General features: G+C 46.3%; 1 pseudogene; it reads right to left on the reverse strand.

The window, feature by feature from the left end:
- The window catches only part of LOC139260404 (zinc finger protein 850-like), a 563299-nt pseudogene that overhangs the window by 13413 nt on the left and 522930 nt on the right, over window positions 1–26956 (reverse strand).

The following is a 26956-nucleotide window of genomic DNA, read 5'->3' on the forward strand; positions in this document are numbered from 1 at the left end:
TAAAGCCCATGGGATCCAGAGCAAAGTGGCAAGTTGGATCCAAAATTGGCTTCGAGGTAGGAAGCAAAGGGTAATGGTTGATGGATGTTTTTGTGACTGGAAGGATGTTTCCAGTGGGGTTCCGCAGGGCTCAGGACTGGGTCCCTTGCTTTTTGTGCTATACATCAACGATCTAGATTTGAATATAGGGAGTATGATTATGACGTTTGCAGATGACATTAAAATTGGCTGTGTGGTTGATAATGAAGAGGAAAGTCATGGACTGTCGGAGGATATCAATCTACTGGTCAGGTGGGCAGAGCAGTGGCAAATGGAATATAATTCGGAGAAGTGTGAGGTAATGCACTTTGGGAGGGCTAATAAGGAAAAGGTATACACATTAAGCGGTAGATGATCAAAGGGACTTTGGAGCGCTAGTCCACAGATCCCTGAAAGTAGCAGGCAGGGTGGATAAGGTGGTTAAGAAGCCATACGGAATGGTTGCCTTTATTGGCTGAAGCATAGAATACAAGAGCAGGGAGGTAATACTTAAATTGCATAAGACTCTGGTTAGGGCACAGCTGGAGTTCTGGTTGCTATATTATAGGAAGGATGTCATTGCACTAGAGAGAGGGTACAAAGGAGATTTACTGGGATGCTGCCTGGAATGGAGAATCTTAGCTATGAGGACAGATTGGATAGGCTGGGTTTGTTCTCATTGGAACAGAGGAGGCTGAGAGGAGACCTCATTGAGGTGACAAAATTTTGAGGGGCCTGGATATAGTAGATAGCAAGGGCCTATTTCCCTTGGTGGAGGGGTCAATTACGAGGTTGGTGGAAGGCTCAGAGGGGATTTAAGGGGAGGCTTCACGCGGAGGGTTGTGGGGGTCTGGAACTCACTGCCTGGAAGGGTGGTGGATGCAGAAACCCTCACCACATTTAAAAGGTGCTTGGATGGGCACTTGAGGTTACGGACCTAGAGCTGGTAATTGGGATTAGACTGGATAACCTCGTGTTGGCTGGTGCAGATACGATGGAAAGTACTGCAGGGAATCGAATACGGCCAGGGACCTGGACTAGTTTTGATCGCCCGGATGGGTCAGAGAGGAATTTTCCCAGATTTTCTTTTCTCCAATTTGCCTGGGTTTTTTAAATCTGGTTTTTGCCTCTCCCAGGGGATCACATGGCTCCGGTTGGGGTGGAGTGTAGAATGTTTCGGTGCAAGGGGTGTCGCAGTTGTGTGAGGCGAACTGGTTGGGCTGGGTGCTCTTTACCTTTCCGCCATTGTTCATTGGTTTATATGTAACCTTCAGGGCTGCTGACCGAGGGCCGTGTGGCTCTTTGTCGGCCGGTGTGGATACGATGGGCCAAAATGGTCTCCTTCTGCGCTGTGGATTTCTATGTTTCTACCAAAATTACTTTAAATCTATGCCCCTAGTTATTGACCCGTCTGCTAAGGGGAATAGGTCCCTCCTATCCACTCTATCTAGGCCCCTCAGAATTTTATAAACCTCAATGAGGTCTCCCCTCAGCCCCCTCTGTTCTAAAGAAAACCGCAGCCTGGCCAATCTTTCCTCATAGCTAAAATTCTCCAGTCCATCCTCGTAAATCTCTTCTGTACCCTCTCTTTCCTGTAATGTGGTGACCAGAATTGCACGCAGTATTCTAGCTGTGGCCTAACTCGTGTTTTATACAGTTCAAGCATAACCTCCCTGCTCTTGTATTCTATGCCTTGGTTAATAAAGTCTAGTATCCCGTATGTGTTCTTACCCACTTTATCCACCTGTCCTGCTACCTTCAGGGATCTGTGGACGTACACTCCAAGGTCCCTCTGTTCCTCTGCACTTCTCAGTGTCCTACCATGATTGTGTATCCCCTTTCCTTGTTGGCCCTCACCAGATGCATTACCTCACACTTCTGTGGATTGAATTCCATTTGCCCCTGTTCTGTCACCTGACAGGTCCATTGATACCTTCCTGCAGTCTACAGCTTTCTTCTTCATTATCAACCACACGGCCAATTTTCATATCATCTGCAAACTTTGTTGTCATACCCACTACATTCAAGTCTAAATCACTGATGTATACCAGAAAAAGCAAGGGACCCAGTACTGAGCCCTGTGGAACCCCACTGGAAACAGCCTTCCAGTCACAAACACCCATTGACCATTAACCTTTGCTTCCTACCTCAGCCAATTTTGGATCCAAGTTGCCACTTTGCCCTGGATCCCATGGGCTGTTACTTTCATGACCAGTCTGCCATGTGGGATCTTATCAAAAGCCTTGCTAAAATCCATATACACGATATCAAACACAACACCATCATCGACCCTCCGTGCGACCTCCTCAAAAACATCAATCAGGTTAGTCAGACACGACCTTCCATTAACCAATCCGTGCTGACTGTCCCTGATTAATCCCGGTCTTTCTGAATGAAGATTTATCCTGTCCCTCAGAATTTTTTTCCAATAATTGAAAGTCCAAATTGGGGAAACTGAATCTTATTTTGTCATCCCATCGAGATTAGGGCCAAAGGGACAATAAATAATAATAATAAATAAATGATTTCAAAAATGGGTGATAAGACCTGCAGTATGTACAATATACAAGCTGACCAAAATCAGGCCGTTTGGATTGGATTTGGAGACTAAAACTGTAACAAACCCTCAGTGAAGACTCACTCCTCATTTAGTAAACTCCGGAAGATATTTTATCCGGTGATTTCTATTAATTTCCATTAATTGAATGTTGTAACTGACGAGTTCAATTAATGTTTATTTTCTAAATGCAGCTCTGAACCCTCAGACTGAGCATTAATCCGGCCCGGGTGATTGACGACAGCTCCGGACCAATAGGAGGAGTGGGGGGTGGGGCTGGAGGACCGAGCAGGCAGTTGGTCCTCCAACCAAAGTGTGAGGGGGCAGGGCTTGTGGCATCAAGTGGGCGGGGCTGCACCCAGATCTCCCTCATTGGCTGACACTCTGCCCCATTGTTGAAGCTGATTTCTCTCAAACTCCAGGAGGAAACTGGAGCTTTCTGTTGTGGCTTTAAACAGATGAACCCTGTGGGGTGGAGCAAACATTGCAAGGTTTGGTAGTGAAATGGATTCATTCAGGACACACAGCAGGAATTATTTCAGGAAGTAACACAGTGCAGTGAGAAAGGAAATGCAGGGGATGTTGTGTAGATGGATTGTCAAAAGGTGTTTGATAAGGTGCCGGACAGGAGGCTTGTTGATCAAATTAAGTCTCACGGTGTTAAAGGGAATGGGGCAGTGTGGAGAGGAAGTTGGGTAAAGGGCAGAAAACAGAGAGTAGCGGTTAATGGAGGTTCTTCAGATGTAAACAGTGGTGTCCCCAGGGTCAGTGTTGGGACCATTGCTCTGCTCAATATAGGAGAAATGATCTGGGCTTGGGTATATGGGGCACACGATCAAAATCTCCTGGGAACATCAAAAATGGGGAGCGTGGGGAACTGTGAAGAGGACTGTAAGTGAGTTCAGTCTGAATGCACAGGTTTGTAAATGAGACAGGTAGATGTCAGATGAAATTTAGTGCAGAGAAATCTGATGTGATACATTTTGGGAGGAAGAAAAAGGGAGAAATATACATTAAATGGTAACATTTTACAAGGAGTGGAGGGGTAGAGAGATTTTGGGATGTAAGATTCTAGCTAATGCCTTGTCTTATTAATTAGCAGGTTCAGAGTCCAGTGTCAGCAACTTTAATACCTTAATAAGAAATTTAGATGAGCAGTTTCTCAGTCGACTGCCGTACCTTATACTGATCCATCAATCAGAGTAAACATGCAAGTCCCACGTGTTCACAGTAACTGACACCAGGTCAGCCCGCTGGATGGAACCTCGGACACCCTGAGCTTGATCTCCGGTGTCTCCAGTCCCCACTGCCCCCTTACATCGGTCTCCCCTCACTTTTATACCCTGCACTGATCCACCTCTGGCACCGGACTCTTCTTTGTCTTCTCTGCTGGGTTTGGGCAGGAAGTGAGGAAAAGACAGCTGGAATTTCTCTAATCTGTGATTTACACGGTCACTTTCCCTGGTTCCCAGCAGTTTCTTTTCTTCAGTAATTTTCTCATTATTCCAAAACTACCCTGCCTGCTGTTAATTCTTATTTCTTATAGTTTCACAATTATAGGTATAAACATCTCACATTATAATCTAATCTATTCTATTACTCACACTGGTTTAAGCTTGGAAGAAGCACTGAGGGTAGCAAGGGCACAGAATGTACTCTGGGTGGGGAACTTCAATGTCCATCAACAAGAGTGACTCGGTAGTACCACTACTGACAGAGCTGGCCGAGTCCTGAAGGACAGATCTGCCAGATTGGGCCTGCAGCAGATGGTGAGAGAACCAACACGAGGAAAAACCTACTTGACCTGGTCCTCACCAATCTACCTGTCGCAGATACAAACAATGACGGCCAGGTAAAGACCATCGGGTACATCGAGCCTGTCCCACATGCACACAGTCATTGTGGAGACAAAGTCACACCGAACACACTCCCAAATGTGTTGTGTGGCACTACCACCGAGCTAAACGGGATAGATTCAGAACAGATCTAGCAGCTCAAAACTGGGCATCCATAAGGTGCTGTGGGCCATCAGCAGCAGAATTGTATCCACCACAATCTGTAACCTCATGGCCCAGCATATCCCTCACTCTAACATTACCATCAAGCCTGGTTCAATTAGGAGTGCAGAAGAGCATGCCAGGAGCAGCACCAGGTGTACCGAGAAATGAGGTACCAGCCTGGGGAAGCTGCAACACAGGACGACATACATACTGAGCAGTGGAAGCAGCATGGTATAAACAGGGCTAAGCAATCCCACAATCAATGAATCAGATCAAAGCTCTGCAGTCCCACCACCTCCAGTCGTGACTGAACACCAGAACATGCATAAGAACTAGGAGCAGGAGTAGGTCATTCAGCCCCTCGAGCCTGCTCCGCCATTCAATAAGATCATGGCTGATTTTCTACCACAACTCCACTTCTCTGCACTGTCCCCATATCCCTTAATATCCTAGGCTGGGTTCAGTTCTACACTCACTGGTTCCCCTCCCTCTCCTCCCCTGAGGGTGCTGACTCTGGCTGGGTTCAGTTCTACACTCACTGGTTCCCCTCCCTCTCCTCCCCTGAGGGTGCTGACTCTGGCTGGGTTCAGTTCTACACTCACTGGTTCCCCTCCCCTGAGGGTACTGACTCTGGCTGGCTTCAGTTCTACACTCACTAGTTCCCCTCCCTCTCCTCCCGAGGGTACTGACTCTGGCTGGCTTCAGTTCTACACTCACTGCTTCCCCTCCCTCTCCTCCCCTTAGGGTACTGACTCTGGCTAGGTTCAGTTCTACACTCACTGCTTCCCCTCCCTCTCCTCCCCTGAAGGTGCTGACTCTGGCTGGGTTCAGTTCTCCACTCACTGGTTCCCCTCCCTCTCCTCCCCTGAAGGTGCTGACTCTGGCTGGGTTCAGTTCTACACTCACTGGTTCCCCTCCCTCTCCTCCCCTGAGGGTGCTGACTCTGGCTGGGTTCAGTTCTATACTCACCAGTTTCTCTCCAATATGTGACCCATGTGCCCAAACTCCGTGTGAACCTCGACACTGAGTGTCGACAGGCTATTCCACTGTCCTCACCTGAGGCCTCACACGTACATTTTCCAGCAGGGTCACTGGACCTTCTCCCAATGGCTCATAGAAACATAGAAAATAGGTGCAGGAGTAGCCCATTCGGCCCTTCGAACTTGCACCGCCATTCAATGAGTTCATGGCTGAACATGCAACTTCAGTACCCCATTCCTGCTTTCTCGCCATACCCCTTGATCCCCCTAGTGGTAAGGACTACATCTAACTCCTTTTTGAATATATTTCGTGAATTGGCCTCAACAACTTTCTGTGGTAGAGAATTCCACAGGTTCACCACTCTCTGGGTGAAGAAGTTTCTCCTCATCTCGGTCCTAAATGGCTTACCCCTTATCCTTAGACTGTGACCCCTGGTTCTGGACTTCCCCAACATTGGGAACACTCTTCCTGCATCTAACCTGTCTAAACCCGTCAGAATTTTAAACGTTTCTATGAGATCCCCTCTCATTCTTCTGAACTCCAGTGAATACGAGCCCAGTTGATCCAGTCTTTCTTGATATGTCAGTCCCGCCATCCCGGGAATCAGTCTGGTGAACCTTCGCTGCACTCCCTCAATAGCAAGAATGTCCTTCCTCAAGTTAGGAGACCAAAACTGTACACAATACTCCAGGTGTGGCCTCACCAAGGTCCTGTACAACTGTAGTAACACCTCCCTGCCCCTGTAATCAAATCCCCTCGCTATGAAGGCCAACATGCCATTTGCTTTCTTAACTGCCTGCTGTACCTGCATGCCAACCTTCAATGACTGATGTACCATGACACCCAGGTCTCGTTGCACCTCCCCTTTTCCTAATCTGTCACCATTCAGATAATAGTCTGTCTCTCTGTTTTTACCACCAAAGTGGATAACCTCACATTTATCCACATTATACTGCATCTGCCATGCATTTGCCCACTCATCTAACCTATCCAAGTCACTCTGCAGCCTCATAGCATCCATCTCGCAGCTCACACTGCCACCCAACTTAGTGTCATCCGCAAATTTGGAGATACAACATTTAAACCCCTCATCTAAATCATTAATGTACAATGTAAACAGCTGGGGCCCCAGCACAGAACCTTGCGGTACCCCACTAGTCACTGCCTGCCATTCTGAAAAGTACCCATTTACTCCTACTCTTTGCTTCCTGTCTGACAACCAGTTCTCAATCCACGTCAGCACACTACCCCCAATCCCATGTGCTTTAACTTTGCACATTAATCTCCTGTGTGGGACCTTGTTGAAAGCCTTCTGAAAGTACAAATACATCAGTGGGTAAAGGCATGTAGGATCTGTCCCCCCCCCCCACTGTAAAATGGACTGTAGAATGGAATATAAAACCCACGGACGGTGGGACTGGTTAATAAAATCCAAACCTCAGTACAAACACCCAGAGGGTGGTCTATACAGTGAGGGATTCATTCAAACATTGCAGTGAAACGATAATTCATTGAGAGACTGGAACGACATCATCAGAGACAATGATACAGGATACCTGCCATCGATCTAATCAATACAGGCAATAGCACCAGATGCCGGCCATGCACACCTTCACTGGTCCCTGTCAAGAAGGAAGAGGGACATTCACACATTCCTCAACTGTGGAGCCAGACCTGTTCCCAAGGAAGGTTTGCATTGTACTACACAGCAGGAGAGCTGATCGTGCCCCTGTCTGGGCCAGGGGGTGGAATACACTGATGATCAAGAAGTAATTAACCATCGGAAGCGTCGACAGGGGAACAGCAGCAAATATGTTTGATACTGTGGTTATGAAGCCCCATAAAAAGAGGACCACTTCGGAGCGAGGGCACTGCAGTGAAGGAGGATGCAGGGTGGTCACCTGGTCCCGGCCTACAACTATTTTGGGGGTGGGGCACGAAATAAACATTAGATCAAGTGCCCCCCCGCCCCCGATCTGGGGGACACTCCAGACACTTTTAACTGCCCTCTTTTTTCATATTTTGTTTTTTTGTGGGGGGGGGGGGGGGTGTGTTTTAAAAAAATTCTTTTGGGGGGGGGCATTAAAATCATAAATTTTACAAGTGCTCCCTATAAAAGGGGAGGGGGACACTAAAAACCCCAGCAATTAAAACAAATTAAACTTTAAAACATATAAAATCAAGTTAAAATTTGGTCCCGGCCTACAACTCTTTTTGGGGGAACAAAATAAACATAAGATCGAGTGCCCCCCCCCCGATCTGGGGGACACCCCAGACACTTAACTGCCCCTTTTTCTACAATCCAGACCGGAACCAGCTGTGTGGCTGATTGTAAGTTTCAGACTGTCGGGGAGTCTGACCGAGTAGTTTTGTGATCACAGTCGGATCGCGGAGGGGTTTTAAAGTGAGATATTTCCGGTTAGGTTTCAGGTCGCCCCGTGTCGGGGTCTGGGCTGTGGGTTGTGTTATTCCGGCCGAATCTCAGGGAGGTTGTGTACTGGGGAATGAGGCAAGTTCAATAAACGCACAAGTTGAAGTTGAGCCAAAGCCGAGAGTATTTTGTTTGTATAAATCCTGAAGTGAAGAACTGTTGGTGGGGTTCCACAATGTCTGACAGGCACCACCCAGTGTGACTGAGACACAGACCGCGGCTGATCAGTATTGTAACTCGGTCCACCTGCCTGGCTTTTATTGCCCTTATCGCGCTGTGACTCCATGAAGCGAGCGGGCTGCACTCTGAACCTTCCCGCCCTCCTGTACAAAGATGGCGGTGAATCGGGGCCTGTTACCGGGAGAAAAACCCGCCGCTGCAAACGCGGGAGTTTCGGGTTATTACTCGGGGCTTGCGGCCTACTCCAGTTGTTTATGAAGCCTCCCCGCCCACTTGCCGATCGGTAACTCCCCGGCGCCCCGCTGATTCTCACCCGGTGCAGAGTCCGGCTCCAGCCTCAGCTCCTCTCAGCGTCCGTGCGTCTCCAGTGCTCGCTCTGCGCATGCTCAGCTCACACTGCCCGGGAGATTGACGGCAGCTCCAGACCAATAGGAAGAGCGCAGGCGGGACTGGAGGACCGAGCGGGCGCTTGGTCCTCCAATCAATCGGAGCTTGTGTGGGGCGGGGCTGAGCCCGGATCTCCCGCACTGAGCATGCGCGGGTGGAGAAGGCAGACGTCAGTCGACCGGACACTTCGGAGATTGTGGGCGCGGGGGAGGATGTGGACCCGCGGGTGGGCCGGGGAGCTTCACACACACCCGCTGTAGGCCTCAGGCGCTGAATCACAGGCCCCGGGTGTGCCCCGCGGTGACAACGGGCCCGGCTCAGCGGGGTCACTGGCCGCCATCTTGCACAGGGCGGGGTCACGGCGCAAGCGCGGGCAACTTGGGCAGGAACAATGAGTGGGCGGGGCTTCAGGGACTCAGTGTCCACGAGATGGAGTAACCCGGGCAACAGGCGCGTCATCACCTCACAACAGTAACCCGGGCAACAGGCGCGTCATCACCTCACAACAGTAACCCGGGCAACAGGCGCGTCATCACCTCACACACCACCTGGATTTATATCGCGCCTTCAACACAGTAAAATATCCAAAGGTGTTTGTCAGGATGTTATGGAGAATAATTTGACACCGAGGCGGAGAGATTTAGAATCACAGAAACTTACAGCACAGAAGGAGACCATTCAGCCTGTGTCCGCGCCGGCCGACACACAGCTATTCAGCCTAATGCCACTGTCCAGCTCTGGGCCCGCAGCCTGTGGGTTCCGGCACTTCAAGTGTACATCCAGGTACTGTTTAAATGTGGTGAGGCTTTGTGTCTCAACCACCCTTTCAGTCAGTGAGTTCCAGACCCCCAGCACCCTCTGGGTGAAGACATTTACCCTCCAAACCTCCTACCTGCAGAGTGAGGGAGTTTCAGAGTTTGGGGCCTCGGCAACAGGAGGCAGGACCACCGATGGTGAAGTGTTTATAATTGGGGATCCTCAGGAGGGCAGAATTTGAGGAGATGAGATATATGGGGAGGTGCGGGCATGTGAGGCTGAGTGAGATAACAGAGATAGGGAGGGGCGAGGCCATGGAGGGACTTGTAAACAAGGATGAGAATTTTGAAATTGAGGTGTTGCAAAACGGAGCCAGTGTAGGTCAGTGAGCACAGGGGTGATGGGTGAACGGGACTTGGTGCAAGTTAGGACACAGGCTGCTGAGTTTTGGCTGACCTCAGGATAACATAAGGTAGAATGTGGGAGGCCAGCCAGGAGTGCGTTGGAATAGTCAAGTCTAGAAACATAGAAAATAGGTGCAGGAGTAGGTCATTCTGCTCTTCGAGCCTGCACTGCCATTCAATAAGATCATGGCTGATCATTCCCTCAGTACCCCTTTCCTGCTTTCTCTCCATGCCCCTTGATCCCTCTTGAATATATCCAATGAACTGGCATCAACAACTCTCTGCCGCAGGGAATTCCACAGGTTAACAACTCTGAGTGAAGAAGTTTATCCTCATTTCAGTCATAAATGGCCTACCCATTATCTTTAGACTGTGTCCCCTGGTTCTGGACTTGCCCAACATCGGGAACATTCTTCCCGCATCTAACCTATCCAGTCCCGTCAGAATCTTATATGTTTCTATGAGATCCCCTCTCATCCTTCTAAACTCCAGTGTATAAAGGCCCAGTTGATCCAGTCTCTCCTCATATGTCAGTCCTGCCATCCCGGGAATCAGTCTGGTGAACCTTCGTTGCACTCCATCTATCCACGTCAGTATATTACCCCCAATACCATGTGCTTTGATTTTGCACACCAATCACTTGTGTGGGACCTTGTCAAAAGCCTTTTGAAAGTCCAAATACACCACATCCACTGGTTCTCCCTTGTCCACTCTGCTAGTTACATCCTCAAAAAATTCCAGAAGATTTGTCAAGCATGATTTCCCTTTCATAAATCCATGCTGACTTGGACCGATCCTATCACTGCTTTCCAAATGCGCTGTTATTTCATCTTTAATAATTGATTCCAGCTTTTTCCCCACTACTGATGTCAGGCTAACCGGTCTATAATTACCTGTTTTCTCTCTCGCTCCTTTTTTAAACAGTGGTGTTACATTAGCTGCCCTCCAGTCCATAGGATGTGATCCAGAGTCGATAGACTGTTGGAAAATGATCACCAATGCATCCACTATTTCTACGGCCACTTCCTTAAGTACTCTGGGATGCAGACTACCAGGCCCCGGGGATTTAGCGGCCTTCAATCTCATCAATTTCCCGAACACCATTTCCCGCACAATAAGGATTTCCTTCAGTTCCTCCTTCTCACGAGACCCTCGGTCCCCTAGTATCTCCAGAAGGTTATTTGTGTCTTCATTCGTGAAAACAGAACCAAAATATTTGTTCGACCCGTCTGCCATTTCTTTGTTCCCCATTATAAATTCACCTGAATCTGACTGCAAGGCACCTACATTTGTCTTCACTAATCTTTTTCTCTTCACATATCTATAGAAGCTTTTGCAGTCAGTTTTTATGGTCCCAGCAAGCTTTCTCTCATACTCTATTTTACCCCTCATAATTAAACCCTTTGTCCTCCTGTGCTGGATTCTAAATTTCTCCCAGTCCTCAGGTTTGCTGCTTTTTCTGGCCAATTTATATGTCTCTTCCTTGGATTTAACACTATCTCTAATTTCCCTTGTTAGCCACGGTTGAGCCACCTTCTCCGTTTTATTTTTACTCCCGACAGGGATGTACAATTGTTGAAGTTCATCCATGTGATCTTTAAATGTTTGCCATTGCCTATCCACCATCAACCCTTTAAGTATCACTCGCCAGTCTATTCTAGCCAATTCATGTCTCATACCATCGAAGTTACCTTTCCCCAAGTTCAGGACCCTAGTCTCTGAATTAACAGTATCACTCTCCACCTTAATAAAGAATTCTACCATATTACGGTCACTCTTTCCCAAGGGGCCTCGCACAACAAGATTGTTAATTAGGCCTTTCTCATTACACATCACCCAGTCTAGGATGGCCAGCCCTCTAGTTGGTTCCTCGACACATTGGTCTGGAAAACCATCCCTAATACACTCCAGGAAATCCTCCTCCACCGCATTGCTACCAGTTTGGTTAGCCCAGTCAATATGTAAATTGAAGTCGCCCATGATAACTGCTGTACCTTTATTGCACGCATCCCTAATTTCTTGTTTGATGCTGTCCCCATCCTCATTACTATGGTTTGGTGGTCTGTACACAACTCCCACTAGTGTTTTCTGCCCTTTGGTATTCCGTAGCTCCACCCATACAGATTCCACATGATCCACGCGAATGTCTTTCCTTACTATTGCATTAATTTCCTTTTTAACCAGCAACGTCACCCCGCCTCCTTTTCCTTTCTGTCTATCCTTCCTAAACGTTGAATACCCCAGACAGAGCAGTAGGAAGGTAGTACAGGAGTCTGCTGCGGTCATCTCACTCCAAAACAGATACACCGTTTTGGATACTGTTGGGGAAGATGACTCATCAGGGCAGCAGCAGCAGCCAAGTTCATGGCACCATGGGCGGCTCTGCTGCACAGGAGGGCAGGAAAAGGAGTGGGAGAGCTATTGTGGTCGGGGATTCTATTGTAAGGGAAATAGATAGGTGTTTCTGTGGCCGCAATCGACACTGCAGGATGGTATGTTGCCTCCCTGGTGCAAGGGTCAAGGATGTCTCGGAGCAGCTGCAGGGCATTTTGGAAGGGGAGGGTGAACAGCCAGTTGTCGTGGTGCATATAGGTACCAACGATATAGGTAAAAAACGGGATGAGGTCCTACAAGCTGAATTTAGGGAGCTAGGAGTTAAATTAAAAAGTAGGACCGCAAAGGTAGTAATCTCAGGATTGCTGCCAGTGCCACGTGCTAGTCAGAGTAGAAATAACAGAATAGTTATGATGAATACGTGGCTTGAGGAATGGTGCAAGAGGGAGGGATTCAAATTCCTGGGACATTGGAACCGGTTCTGGGGGAGGTGGGACCAGTACAAACTGGACGGTCTGCACCTGGGCAGGACCGGAACCAATGTCCTCGGGGAATGTTTGCTGGTGCTGTTGGGGAGGGGTTAAACTAATACGGCAGGGGGATGGGAATCTATGCAGGGAGATAGAGGGAAGTAAAATGGGGGCAGAAGCAAAAGGTAGAAAGGAGATAAGGAAAGATGGAGGGCAGAGAAGTCAAAGGCAAAAATCAAAAAGGGCCATATTACAACATATTTCTAAAAGGACAAAGATTGTTTAAAAAGCAAGCCTGAAGGCTCTGTGTCTCAATGCGAGGAGCATTCGTAATAAGCTGGATGAAATAACTGCGCAGATAGCCGTTAACGGATATGATGTAATTGGCATTACGAAGACATGGCTTCCGGGTGACCAAGGCTGGGAACTCAACATCCAGGGGTATTCAATATTCAGGAAGGATAGACAGAAAGGAAAAGGAGGTGGGGTGGCGTTGCTGGTTAAGGAGGAGATTAACGCAATAGTAAGGAAGGTCATTAGCTTGGATGATGTGGAATCTGTATGGGTAGAGCTAACGGGCAGAAAACGCTAGTGGGAGTTGTGTACAGACCACCAAACAGTGGTAGTGAGGTTGGGGATGGCATCCAACAGGAAATTAGGGATGCGTGCAATAAAGGTACAGCAGTTAACATGGGTGACTTTAAATCTACATATCGATTGGGCTAACCAAACTGGTAGCAATATGGTGGAGGAGGATTTCCTGAAGTGTATAAGGGATAGTTTTCCAGAATAATATGTCGAGGAACCAACTAGAGAGCAAGCCATCCTAGACTGGGTCTTGTGTAATGAGAGAGGATCAATTGGCAATCTTGTTGTGCGAGGCCCCTTGGGGAAGAGTGACCATAATATGGTAAGATTCTTCATTAAGATGGAGAGTGACACAGTTAATTGAGAGACTAGGGTCCTGAACTTAAAGAAAGGTAACTTCGATGGTATGAGACGTGAATTGGCTAGGATAGACTGGCGAATGATACTTAATGGTGGATAGACAATGGCAGACATTTAAAGATCACATGGATGACTTCAACAATTGTACATCCCTGTCTGGTGTAAAAATAAAACAGGGAAGTTGGCTGAACCGTGGCTAACGAGGGAAATTAGGGATAGTGTTAAATCCAAGGAAGAGGCATATAAATTGGCCAGAAAAAGCAGCAAACCTGAGGACTGGGAGAAATTTATAATTGAGCAGAGGAGGACAAAGGGTTTAATTAGGAGGGGGAAAATAGAATATGAGAGTAAGCTTGCAGGGAACATAAAAACTGACTGCAAAAGCTTTGATAGATATGTGAAGAGAAAAAGATTAGTGAAGACAAATCGGAATCAGGTGAATTTATAATGGGGAACAAAGAAATGGCAGACCAATTGAACAAATACTTTGGTTCTGTCTTCACTAAGAAAGTCACAAATAACCTTCCGGAAATACTAAGGGACCGAGGGTCTAGCGAGAAGGAGGGACTGAAGGAAATCCTTACTAGTCAGGAAATTGTGTTTGGGAAATTGATGGGATTGAAGGCCGATAAATCCCCAGGGCCTGATAGTCTACATCCCAGAGTACTTAAGGAAGTGGCCGTAGAAATAGTGGATGCATTGGTGGTCATTTTCCAACATTCTTTCAGCCTGGATCAGTTCCTATGGATTGGAGGGTAGCTAATGTAACCCCACTTTTTAAAAAAGGAGGGACAGAGAAAACAGGGAATTATAGACCAGTTAGCCTGACATCGGTAGTGGCGAAGATGTTGGAATCAATTATTAAAGACGTAATAGCAGTGCATTTGGTAAGCAGTGACAGGATCGGTCCAAGTCAGCGAGGATTTATGAAAGGGAAATCATGCTTGACAAATCTTCTAGAATTTTTTGAGGATGTAACTAGTAGAGTGGACAAGGGAGAACCAGTAGATGTGGTGTATTTGGACTTTGAAAAGGCTTTTGACAAGGTCCCACACAAGAGATTAGTGTGCAAAATTAAAGCACATTGTATTGGGGATAATGTGGATAGAGAACTGGTTGGCAGACAGGAAGCAACGAGTAGGAATAAACGGGTCCTTTTCAGAATGGCAGGCAGTGACTAGTGGGGTACCGCAAGGTTCAGTGCTGGGCCCCCAGCTATTTACAATATACATTAATGATTTAGATGAAGGAATTGAGTGTAATATCTCCAAGTTTGCAGATGACACTAAGCTGGGTGGCAGTGTGAGTTGTGAGGAGAATGCTAAGAGGCTGCAGGGTGACTTGGGCAGGTTAGGTGAGTGGGCAAATGTATGGCAGATGCAGTATAGTGTAGATAAATGTGAGGTTATCCACTTTGGTGGCAAAAACAGGAAGGCAGAATATTATCTGAATGGTGACAGATTAGTAAAAGGGGAGGTGCAACGAGACCTGTGTGTCATGGTACATCAGTCATTGAAAGTTGGCATGCAGGTACAGCAGGCAGTGAAGAAGGCAAATAGCATGTTGGCCTTCATAGCGAGAGGATTTGAGTATAGGATCAAGGAGGTCTTACTGCAGTTGTACAGGGCCTTGGTGAGACCACACCTTGAATATTGTGTACAGTTTGGGTCTCCTAATCTGAGGAAGGATGTTCTTGCTATTGAAGGAGTGCAGCGAAGGTTCACCAGACTGATTCCTGGGATGGCAGGACTGACATGTAAAGAAAGACTGGATCGACTAGGCTTATATTCACTGGAATTTAGAAGAATGAGAGGGGATCTCATAGAAACATATAATATTCTGACGGGATTGGACAGGTTCGATGCAGGAAGAATGTTCCCAGTTTTGGGGAAGTCCAGAACCTGGGGTCACAGTCTAAGGATAAGGGATAAGCCATTTAGGACTGAGATGAGGAGAAACTTCTTCACTCAAAGAATTGTGGGCATGTGGAATTCTCTACCACAGAAAGTTCTTGAGGCCAGTTCGTTAGATATATTCAAAGGGGAGTTAGATGTGGCCCTTACGGCTGAAGGAATCAAGGGGTATGGAGAGAAAGCAGGAATGGGGTACTGAAGTTACCTGATCAGCCATGATCATATTGAATGGTGGTGCAGGCTCGAAGGGCCGAATGGCCTATTCTTGCACCTATTTTCTATGTTTCTATGTACATTGCATACACAAGTTCTTTATGTGTTTCTTGGGTTAGATCATTTAGTCACACACTTATCTTATTGATAGTTTGGGCATGAGGCTCTCGGATTTCCTCGATTTGCAGCATTTGTCTGGTGACCTCGTCCCTGATTTCTGACAACTGCAAAGTCCGATCGTTTCCCTTTAGTAAAAGGGTTCTCAAACGTTGGGCTAAGTCTTGAACTTCTTGGTCTATACTGGCTATGTGAAATGTGTTAACAGTTGCCACCCTCGTCGCATACCGATAGTGTGTGTCGGTTGTTGTTAGACAATAGGTAACATAAAAACCACACACAGTCTCGTGGTTCATTGTCGGACTATCTCGATCATATGTACTGTAAGTATCACCTCAGCATCTAACCGTTGTGACCCTCTGTTCCCCATTTCGCTTAATGCCCATTGTACTTGGTCCTCAATTGTCCCAATTAACTATCCAAATTCATTATATCTTCCCTTTGGCAGTTACACTTTTAACTCCTTTCTCAGTGATATTTATTGCCTACGCAAATAATTACTTAATGAACCCCGCGCCCCAAGTTTCACAGTTTGGACTGGGGTAATACAAAAGGTTCCTGTCGCAATGGGACAAGTCAGGTTGGTACCGTACTGGTATTCCCAGTGTATGGTGCTGACACAATATTCACCCTTCCCTCTTTATACAGATCGTACAGGAAAATGCTGTCCCGCAATTAGCTTCATGGTGCAATTCCATGTTATCCCATCCATCCGGGTTAATTTCCAGTGTTCATTGTATCCGACTAAATTTTCTCCGGCATGCTTGTGTAATACCCTACTATCTGTAACAGGGTGATGTCATTCTGTTCCTGTAAATTACACTCGTGCCACCGGGTACACTTGTACCAACCTTCTGACTTGGCACAGAGTCTTAGTCCGTTGATAAGTGGGCATTGCCCTAGATCTCGATCAGTTACCCAGAAAGAGAGCTTTCCCTCTGGAATATGCTGAGCTTGTTCCACTAACCAAGATCCATACATTACTTCGAGCCGTTTAAAACATAGAAACATAGAAAATAGGTGCAGGAGCAGGCCATTCAGCCCTTCTAGCCTGCACCGCCATTCAATGAGTTCATGGCTGAACATGAAACTTCAGTACCCACTTCCTGCTTTCACGCCATACCCCTTGATCCCCGGAGTAGTAAGGACTTCATCTAACTCCCTTTTGAATATATTTAGTGAATTGGCCTCAACTACTTCCTGTGGTAGAGAATTCCACAGGTTCACCACTCTCTGGGTGAAGAAGTTTCTCCTTATCTCGGTCCTAAATGGCTTACCCCTTATCCTTAGACTGTGACCCCTGGTTCTGGGCTTCCCCAACATTGGGAACATTCTTCCTGCATCCAACCTGTCCAAACCCGTCAGAATTTTAAACGTTTCTATGAGGTCCCCTCTCACTCTTCTGAACTCCAGTGAATACAAGCCCAGTTGATCCAGTCTTTCTTGATAGGTCAGTCCCACCATCCCGGGAATCAGTCTGGTGAATCTTCGCTGCACTCCCTCAATAGCAAGAATGTCCTTCCTCAAGTTAGGAGACCAAAACTGTACACAATACTCCAGGTGTGGCCTCACCAAGGCCCTGTACAACTGTAGCAACACCTCCCTGCCCCTGTACTCAAATCCCCTCGCTATGAAGGCCAACATGCCATTTGCTTTCTTAACCGCCTGCTGTACCTGCATGCCAACCTTCAATGACTGATGTACCATGACACCCAGGTCTCTTTGCACCTTCCCTTTTCCTAATCTGTCACCATTCAGATAATAGTCTGTCTCTCTGTTTTTACCACCAAAGTGGATAACCTCACATTTATCCACATTATACTTCATCTGCCACGCATTTGCCCACTCACCTAACCTATCCAAGTCACTCTGCAGCCTCATAGCATCCTCCTCGCAGCTCACACTGCCACCCAACTTAGTGTCATCCGCAAATTTGGAGATACTACATTTAATCCCCTCGTCTAAATCATTAATGTACAATGTAAACAGCTGGGGCCCCAGCACAGAACCTTGCGGTACCCCACTAGTCACTGCCTGCCATTCTGAAAAGTACCCATTTACCTCTACTCTTTGCTTCCTGTCTGACAACCAGTTCTCAATCCACGTCAGCACACTACCCCCAATCCCATGTGCTTTAACTTTGCACATTAATCTCCTGTGTGGGACCTTATCGAAAGCCTTCTGAAAGTCCAAATATACCACATCAACTGGTTCTCCTTTGTCCACTTTATTGGAAACATCCTCAAAAAATTCCAGAAGATTTGTCAAGCATGATCTCCCTTTCACAAATCCATGCTGACTTGGACCTATCATGTCACCATTTTCCAAATGCGCTGCTATGACATCCTTAATAATTGATTCCATCATTTTACCCACGACTGAGGTCAGGCTGACCGGTCTATAATTCCCTGCTTTCTCTCTCCCTCCTTTTTTAAAAAGTGGGGTTACATTGGCTACCCTCCACTCCATAGGAACTGATCCAGAGTCAATGGAATGTTGGAAAATGACTGTCAATGCATCCGCTATTTCCAAGGCCACCTCCTTAAGTACTCTGGGATGCAGTCCATCAGGCCCTGGGGATTTATCGGCCTTCAATCCCATCAATTTCCCCAACACAATTTCCCGGCTAATAAGGATTTCCCTCAGTTCCTCCTCCTTAATAGACCCTCTGACCACTTTTATATCCGGAAGGTTGTTTGTGTCCCCCTTAGTGAATACTGAACCAAAGTACTTGTTCAATTGGTCTGCCATTTCTTTGTTCCCCGTTATGACTTCCCCTGATTTTGACTGCAGGGGACCTACGTTTGTCTTTACTAACCTTTTTCTCTTTACATACCTATAGAAACTTTTGCAATCCGTCTTAATGTTCCCTGCAAGCTTCTTCTCGTACTCCATTTTCCCTGCCCTAATCAAACCCTTTGTCCTCCTCTGCTGAGTTCTAAATTTCTCCCAGTCCCCAGGTTCGCTGCTATTTCTGGCCAATTTGTATGCCACTTCCTTGGCTTTAATACTATCCCTGATTTCCCTTGATAGCCACGGTTGAGCCACCTTCCCTTTTTTATTTTTATTTTTCATTAAAGGTGATTTGTTCCCCCTCTATAATCTGGTTTACCCCCTTTTTAGCATCAAACCAGCTGCAACACATTAATCAGGCCTCACTGCCTTCTGTTATGAATCTCCCCAATAGTCTCGGCATCATTCTTATCAAGGTATGATCAAGCCCATCACTCTCCCTGAACTCCGTGCAGGTTGTACTGGTCCTCTGCCAAACTCCCTTGCTCAGTCGCCCATGTAGCCGTGCTGTTTTAGGCTTGCAACACCCAGGTCGTCCCAGTTTGGTCAGATTCACTATTACAGGTAGCACTTTGTGATGCACATCATGGTACAATATACCCGAGTTGAGATTACCATTAGCCCATTTGTTTCCCTGGGATGTGTTTATGACAAACAATTCGCTTTTCCCACAAATCTGTTTATTCATTGCAGAAGGAGCCATTTTTTAAAAAAATTACTCCTTGTACAACCGCGCTCCCGTCCTTGCACCCCTTGATATAATGGGCCGTTACAGTGGTATGATTACCATGCCACTGTAAATGTACCCCTATCCTATATCCTCGGTCGTCCCTACTTCTACCATTCACGATATGTCTCTTACTACTCTGTGAGATTGGCGAGGTTTGCGAGGTATGTCTGTGGACAGGAGGTAGTTCCAAATCTGGGACCTGAGGAGATTTTTCCAGCTCCCGTGTCCTGTCCACTTCCCTTTGGATCATACTGCACCTGATTAGGTGGGGTATCCCATTAGGCACCCCTTCTTCCTCATTCCCCTGGAGAGGACGAATCCCACTTCTGAGATTTACTCTGGTGTGCCCTCCTGACCCCTCAGGCACAATCCACTAACCCCTTTAAACAACAATCGCTTCTTCCCAATGGTCACCTACTTAAAACAAAAGAAACAGAATCTCTGGTGATTCTCTTCAAATTAAGAAGATTTCCAATATTCAAAAGGTATCACCCACTGAGTTAAAACAGAGTTCACAGCTGCCCGTGAAAGAGTTAACTTCCTTTGTTTCGAAAGCTGACAAACACAGACACCATCAATCCATGTCGACTTCAGCCTGCAGCCTTTTTCAGTTTAAACTCTCCAGTTTACTTTTGTAAAGTCTCTGTGTTTTTATTCTCAAAATAAACATTCAGAAAAACAACTTTGCACAAAATAGTATTTCATCCTTTTCTCCCCAGTTACACATTGGTCAGAATTTAAAAAACTATACCAATTATTAATGTGAAATGCCTTATGTCCAGAACTAAAGACTCTCGACACAATTTACATCATGGCCATAATAAAAGTCTGGTTTTTAATAGGTTAATTAACCTCAGTAACTCCAATATTAAACTTCCCAATGTCACTTGGAAAAGGGGGAGGAGCCACAGCCAAACAAAGGAAGAGTCGCACATGTTTTCCTAAAACTTTACTGAAACATCAAAGAAAAACACGAGAACAGTAAGAAAGAAACATGATCTTCCCTTTTCTCCTTTTGATTCAGTATAACTATTTATCCATTATTCCTTAAATCAATTTTCATTTTCTGATCCCTATCATATCTCCTCTAAACCTCCTTCAATTACTTTAAACCCATGCCCCCTGGTTGTTGACCTCTCCGCCAAGGGACACAGGACCTTCCTCTCGCTCTATTCAGGCCCCACCTAATTTTATACACCTCAATAAAGTCTCCCCTCAGGCCTCCTCTATTCCAAAGAAAAGAGACCCAGCATCTCTAATCTTTCCACACAGCCAAAATTCTCCAGTCCAGGCAACATTCTTGTAAATCTCCTCTGCACTCTTTCCAGTGCAATCCCATCTTTCCTGTAATGTGGTGACCCAACTCGAGTTTTCTACAGTTCAAGCATGATGTCTCTGCTCCTGTATTCCATGCTGTGACTAATAAAGGCAAGTATTCCATACACCTTCTTAACCACCTTATCTACCTAGCCTGCTAGCTTCAGGGGTCGGGGTCTACACTCCAAGGTCCCTTTGTTTCTCTACACTTTTCAGTGTCGTACCATTTAATGTTTGTTTTATAATCTGCACCGTAATCTGTTGCCCTGTAGATTTTAGCACTTTTTGCTGCTAAATGCCTACAATTCATGGTTTGGATTCCCACTGAACATCTCCTTTTAGAATTGCTTCCTGCTTTTTTTATTTAAAAACAGTCGCCGTAGCAACTAACTTCGACCCCTCATTTCTTGCATTACAAAGAGCCTCTCTCTCTCTACATTTCCACCACATTTGTCAGTGTGTTGCAGTTAGAACAGACTCCGAGTGTCCTTCCCCCGTCCCACTCTCTCTCACTGATGGGGGCTGCTGGCAGTTGTTCCTTTTTGTGTGTCCTGATGGATGCTGTGATCATCACATCTACTGTCAGTTTATTTCCTCACTTTCTCCGTCAATAGTTCAGTCCATTTACTTCATTCATAATACGGCGAGTGACTAAAACCAGGGCTTTCTCCTCCTTTTGTTTCTTTTCCGACTCCCACCATTTTCTTTGTTCAGCGGGTGGGTCGTCTGGTTTCCAATTTTGTTTAATCATTTCAATTAGTTTTCGATTTTTGTCTGCTAGGTACCGTGTCAGGGACCCCTGGTCCCCACTCGAGTTTCTCACTTCCCAAGGCTATAGGTTGTCAGCGGTACGTCCCTTACTTACTCACCCTGAGTGAGACCAATACTTGCAACCTATTGGTTGTCAGCGGTATGTCCCTCGGCTGATATTCACTGGAATTTAGAAGAATGAGAGGGGATCTCATAGAAACATATAAAATTCTGATGGGATTGGACAGGTTAGATGCAGTAAGAATGTTCCCAATGTTGGGAACCAGGGGTCACAGTCTAAGGATAAGGGGTAAACCATTTAGGACCGAGATGAGGATAAACTTCTTCACTCAGAGAATTGTGAACCTGTGGAATTCTCTACCACAGAAAGTTGTTGAGGCCAGTTCGTTAGATATATTTAAAGGGAGTTAGATGCGGCCGTTACGGCTAAAGGGATCAAGGGTTATGGAGAGAAAGCAGGAATGGGGTATTGAAGTTGCATGATCAGCCATGATCATATTGAATGGTGGTGCAGGCTCGAAGGGCCGAATGGCCTATTCCTGCACCTATTTTCTATGTTTCTATATTACTTACTTACTCCTCACGAGTGAGACCGTTACTTGCAACCTTATCAATTATCAATCGCAACGTTACACAGACACACTTCTGTATAACCGATCACAATTGTTTCACCTGAGATCTTCCGCTGACTACTTGAAGTCTCAGCCAGACCTGCAGATTCAGATCTTTCAGGCAGCTGACACCAGACAGATTTCTGCCCTTGTCCTAACTGTGCGTGGTAATTAAAGCATACTCACACCTTTGACATGGCTTCGATCAGCCGGTGTCCGCCGTCCATTTGAGATCCTGTTCGCAGCGCCAATTGTAGTGCAGTATTTAAAATTAACACTCAACACCAGGTCTGGAGTCTAAGATTCAAGTCGTCTTTCATTTCTTTCAAGGGAGAGTCAGGTCTGCAGTCAATCTGTTGCTGAGTTGTCCTCACATGCTCTCTCTGAACAAAGAAAACACAGGGTTTTTATACAATTCCTCAGCCTATAATGGCCGGATATTCAATACATGAGACATACATTGATTTGGTCAAAACCCTTGTCACTCAAAGTAAAGGTACAATCCTGACCACGCCTATCTCCAGTACTTTTCCATAAACCTCACTGTGTCCCAAAAGTTCATTGGCACATTGGAATGTTATCTTATCTCTCTTGCCTTGACCAGATGGAGTTTTTCCATTGTGTCACTTTTGACCCCTTGCCCTGTTTATCTGCCCCTCTGGGTTTCCTGTGGTTCAACAGTTGGGCCTCCTGTAATTGTCCTCAGGCTACACAGCTTGTAACAATTAATGATTCTGGTATGTTATTTCCCTTCAAACACCATTATAAAGTTGACCACTACAAAAGCCTGTGTCAGCTCGTTTTAATTCCGAGATCCATTCTTAACCACGTTACGGAATTGGAGCTGAAGGTGGATTCACTCTGGAGCATCCACGATGCTGAGAATGACGTGAGTATCACGTGTAGTGAGTTGGTCTTACCGCAGGGAAAGGGTCCACAGCCAGATAGGGAATGGAAGACCAACAGGAAGAGTAGAGCAAGGAAGGTAGTGCAGGGGTCCCCTGCGGTCATCCCCCTGCAAAACAGATACACCGCTTTGGGTACTGTTGAGGGGAATGACTCATCAGGGGAGGGCAGCAGCAGCCAAGTTCATGGCACCGTGGCTGGCTCTGCTGCACAGGAGGGCAAGAAAAAGAGTGGGAGAGCGATAGTGATAGGGGATTCAATTGTGAGGGGAATAGATAGGCGTTTCTGCGGCCGCAACCGAGACTCCAGGATGGTATGTTGCCTCCCTGGTGCAAGGGTCAAGGATGTCTCGGAGCGGGTGCAGGACATTCTGAAATGGGAGGGAGAACAGCCAGTTGTCGTGGTGCACATTGGTACCAACGACATAGGCAAAAAAAGGGATGAGGTCCTACGAAACGAATTTAAGGAGCTAGGAGCTAAATTAAAAAGTAGGACCTCAAAAGTAGTAATCTCGGGATTGCTACCAGTGCCACGTGATAGTCAGAGTAGGAATCGCAGGATAGCGCAGATGAATACGTGGCTTGAGCAGTGGTGCAGCAGGGAGGGATTCAAATTCCTGGGGCATTGGGACCGGTTCTGGGGGAGGTGGGACCAGTACAAACCGGACGGTCTGCACCTGGGCAGAACTGGAACCAATGTCCTAGGGGGAGTGTTTGCTAGTGCTGTTGGGGAGGATTTAAACTAATATGGCAGGGGGATGGGAACCAATGCAGGGAGACAGAGGGAAACAAAAAGGAGCCAAAAGCAAAAGACAGAAAGGAGATGAGGAAAAGTGTAGGGCAGAGAAACCCAAGGCAAAGAACAAAAAGGGCCACTGTACAGCAAAATTCTAAAAGGACAAAGGGTGTTAATAAAACAAGCCTGAAGGCTTTGTGTCTTAATGCAAGGAGTATCCGCAATAAGGTGGATGAATTAATTGTGCAAATAGATGTTAACAAATATGATGTGATTGGGATTACGGAGACGTGGCTCCAGGATGATCAGGGCTGGGAACTCAACATTCAGGGGTATTCAACATTCAGGAAGGATAGAATAAAAGGAAAAGGAGGTGGGGTAGCATTGCTGGTTAAAGAGGAGATTAATGCAATAGTTAGGAAAGACATTAGCTTGGATGATGTGGAATCTATATGGGTAGAGCTGCAGAACACCAAAGGGCAAAAAACGTTAGTAGGAGTTGTGTACAGACCTCCAAACAGTAGTAGGGATGTTGGGGAGGGCATCAAACAGGAAATTAGGGGTGCATGCAATAAAGGTGTAGCAGTTATAATGGGTGACTTTAATATGCACATAGATTGGGCTAGCCAAACTGGAAGCAATACGGTGGAGGAGGATTTCCTGGAGTGCATAAGGGATGGTTTTCTAGACCAATATGTTGAGGAACCAACTAGGGGGGAGGCCATCTTAGACTGGGTGTTGTGTAATGAGAGAGGATTAATTAGCAATCTCATTGTGCGAGGCCCCTTGGGGAAGAGTGACCATAATATGGTGGAATTCTGCATTAGGATGGAGAATGAAACAGTAATTTCAGAGACCATGGTCCAGAACTTAAAGAAGGGTAACTTTGAAGGTATGAGGCGTGAATTGGCTAGGATAGATTGGCGAATGATACTTAGGGGGTTGACTGTGGATGGGCAATGGCAGACATTTAGAGACCGCATGGATGAAGTACAACAATTGTACATTCCTGTCTGGCGTAAAAATAAAAAGGGGAAGGTGGCTCAACCGTGGCTATCTAGGGAAATCAGGGATAGTATTAAAGCCAAGGAAGTGGCATACAAATTGGCCAGAAATAGCAGCGAACCTGGGGACTGGGAGAAATTTAGAACTCAGCAGAGGAGGACAAAGGGTTTGATTAGGACAGGGAAAATGGAGTACGAGAAGAAGCTTGCAGGGAACATTAAGGCGGATTGCAAAAGTTTCTATAGGTATGTAAAGAGAAAAAGGTTGGTGAAGACAAACGTAGGTCCCCTGCAGTCAGAATCAGGGGAAGTCATAACGGGGAACAAAGAAATGGCGGATCAATTGAACAAGTACTTTGGTTCGGTATTCACTAAGGAGGATACAAACAACCTTCCGGATATAAAAGGGGTCAGAGGGTCTAGTAAGGAAGAGGAACTGAGGGAAATCTTTATTAGTCGGGAAATTGTGTTGGGGAAATTGATGGGATTGAAGGCCGATAAATCCCCAGGGCCTGATGGCCTGCATCCTAGAGTACTTAAGGAGGTGGCCTTGGAAATAGCGGATGCATTGACAGTCATTTTCCAACATTCCATTGACTCTGGATCAGTTCCTATGGAGTGGAGGGTAGCCAATGTAACCCCACTTTTTAAAAAAGGAGGGAGAGAGAAAACAGGGAATTATAGACCGGTCAGCCTGACCTCAGTAGTGGGTAAAATGATGGAATCAATTATTAAGGATGTCATAGCAGTGCATCTGGAAAATGGTGACATGATAGGTCGAAGTCAGCATGGATTTGTGAAAGGGAAATCATGCTTGACAAATCTTCTGGAATTTTTTGAGGATGTTTCCAGTAAAGTGGACAAAGGAGAACCAGTTGATGTGGTATATTTGGACTTTCAGAAGGCTTTCGACAAGGTCCCACACAAGAGATTAATGTGCAAAGTTAAAGCACATGGGATTGGGGGTAGTGTGCTGACGTGGATTGAGAACTGGTTGTCAGACAGGAAGCAAAGAGTAGGAGTAAACGGGTACTTTTCAGAATGGCAGGCAGTGACTAGTGGAGTGCCGCAAGGTTCTGTGCTGGGGCCCCAGCTGTTTACATTGTACATTAATGATTTAGACGAGGGGATTAAATGCAGTATCTCCAAATTTGCGGATGATACTAAGTTGGGTGGCAGTGTGAGCTGCGAGGAGGATGCTATTAGGCTGCAGAGTGACTTGGATAGGTTAGGTGAGTGGGCAAATGCATGGCAGATGAAGTATAATGTGGATAAATGTGAGGTTATCCACTTTGGTGGTAAAAACAGAGAGACAGACTATTATCTGAATGGTGACAGATTAGGAAAAGGGAAGGTGCAACGAGACCTGGGTGTCATGGTACATCAGTCATTGAAGGTTGGCATGCAGGTACAGCAGGCGGTTAAGAAAGCAAATGGCATGTTGGCCTTCATAGCGAGGGGATTTGAATACAGGGGCAGGGAGGTGTTGCTACAGTTGTACAGGGCCTTGGTGAGGCCACACCTGGAGTATTGTGTACAGTTTTGGTCTCCTAACTTGAGGAAGGACATTCTTGCTATTGAGGGAGTGCAGCGAAGGTTCACCAGACTGATTCCCGGGATGGCGGGACTGACCTATCAAGAAAGATTGGATCAATTGGGCTTGTATTCACTGGAGTTCAGAAGAATGAGAGGGGACCTCATAGAAACGTTTAAAATTCTGACGGGTTTAGACAGGTTAGATGCAGAAAGAATGTTCCCAATGTTGGGGAGGTCCAGAACCAGGGGTCACAGTCTGAGGATAAGGGGTAAGCCATTTAGGACCGAGATGAGGAGAAACTTCTTCACCCAGAGAGTGGTGAACCTGTGGAATTCTCTACCACAGAAAGTAGTTGAGGCCAATTCACTAAATATATTCAAAAGGGAGTTAGATGAAGTCCTTACTACTCGGGGGATCAAGGGTTATGGCGAGAAAGCAGGAAGGGGGTACTGAAGTTTCATGTTCAGCCATGAACTCATTGAATGGCGGTGCAGGCTAGAAGGGCTGAATGGCCTGCTCCTGCACCTATTTTCTATGTTTCTATGTTTCTATTTAATTATAACAGAGCTTGATAGCCCCACTGCAGGGAGGTCTAACAAGGCAAGGCAGTATGCATCAAATGATACGACACTGAAAAATGTACAGGAATAAAGGGCCCTTGGAGTGCAAGTCCACAGAACTCTTTTTGGGAGGAAACTAAAACATTAAATCGTGTCCCCCCGATCTGGGGGACACACCAAACATTTTCAAGGCCCTTTTTTTTCGTGTTTTTTTGGGGGTTTTTTTGTGTTTTTTTGGGGGCACTAAAATCATATTTTTTCCCCCAGTACCCCCTATAAAAGG

This window comes from Pristiophorus japonicus, chromosome 3 (genome assembly GCF_044704955.1).
Source record: "Pristiophorus japonicus isolate sPriJap1 chromosome 3, sPriJap1.hap1, whole genome shotgun sequence".
Taxonomy (NCBI): domain Eukaryota; kingdom Metazoa; phylum Chordata; class Chondrichthyes; family Pristiophoridae; genus Pristiophorus; species Pristiophorus japonicus.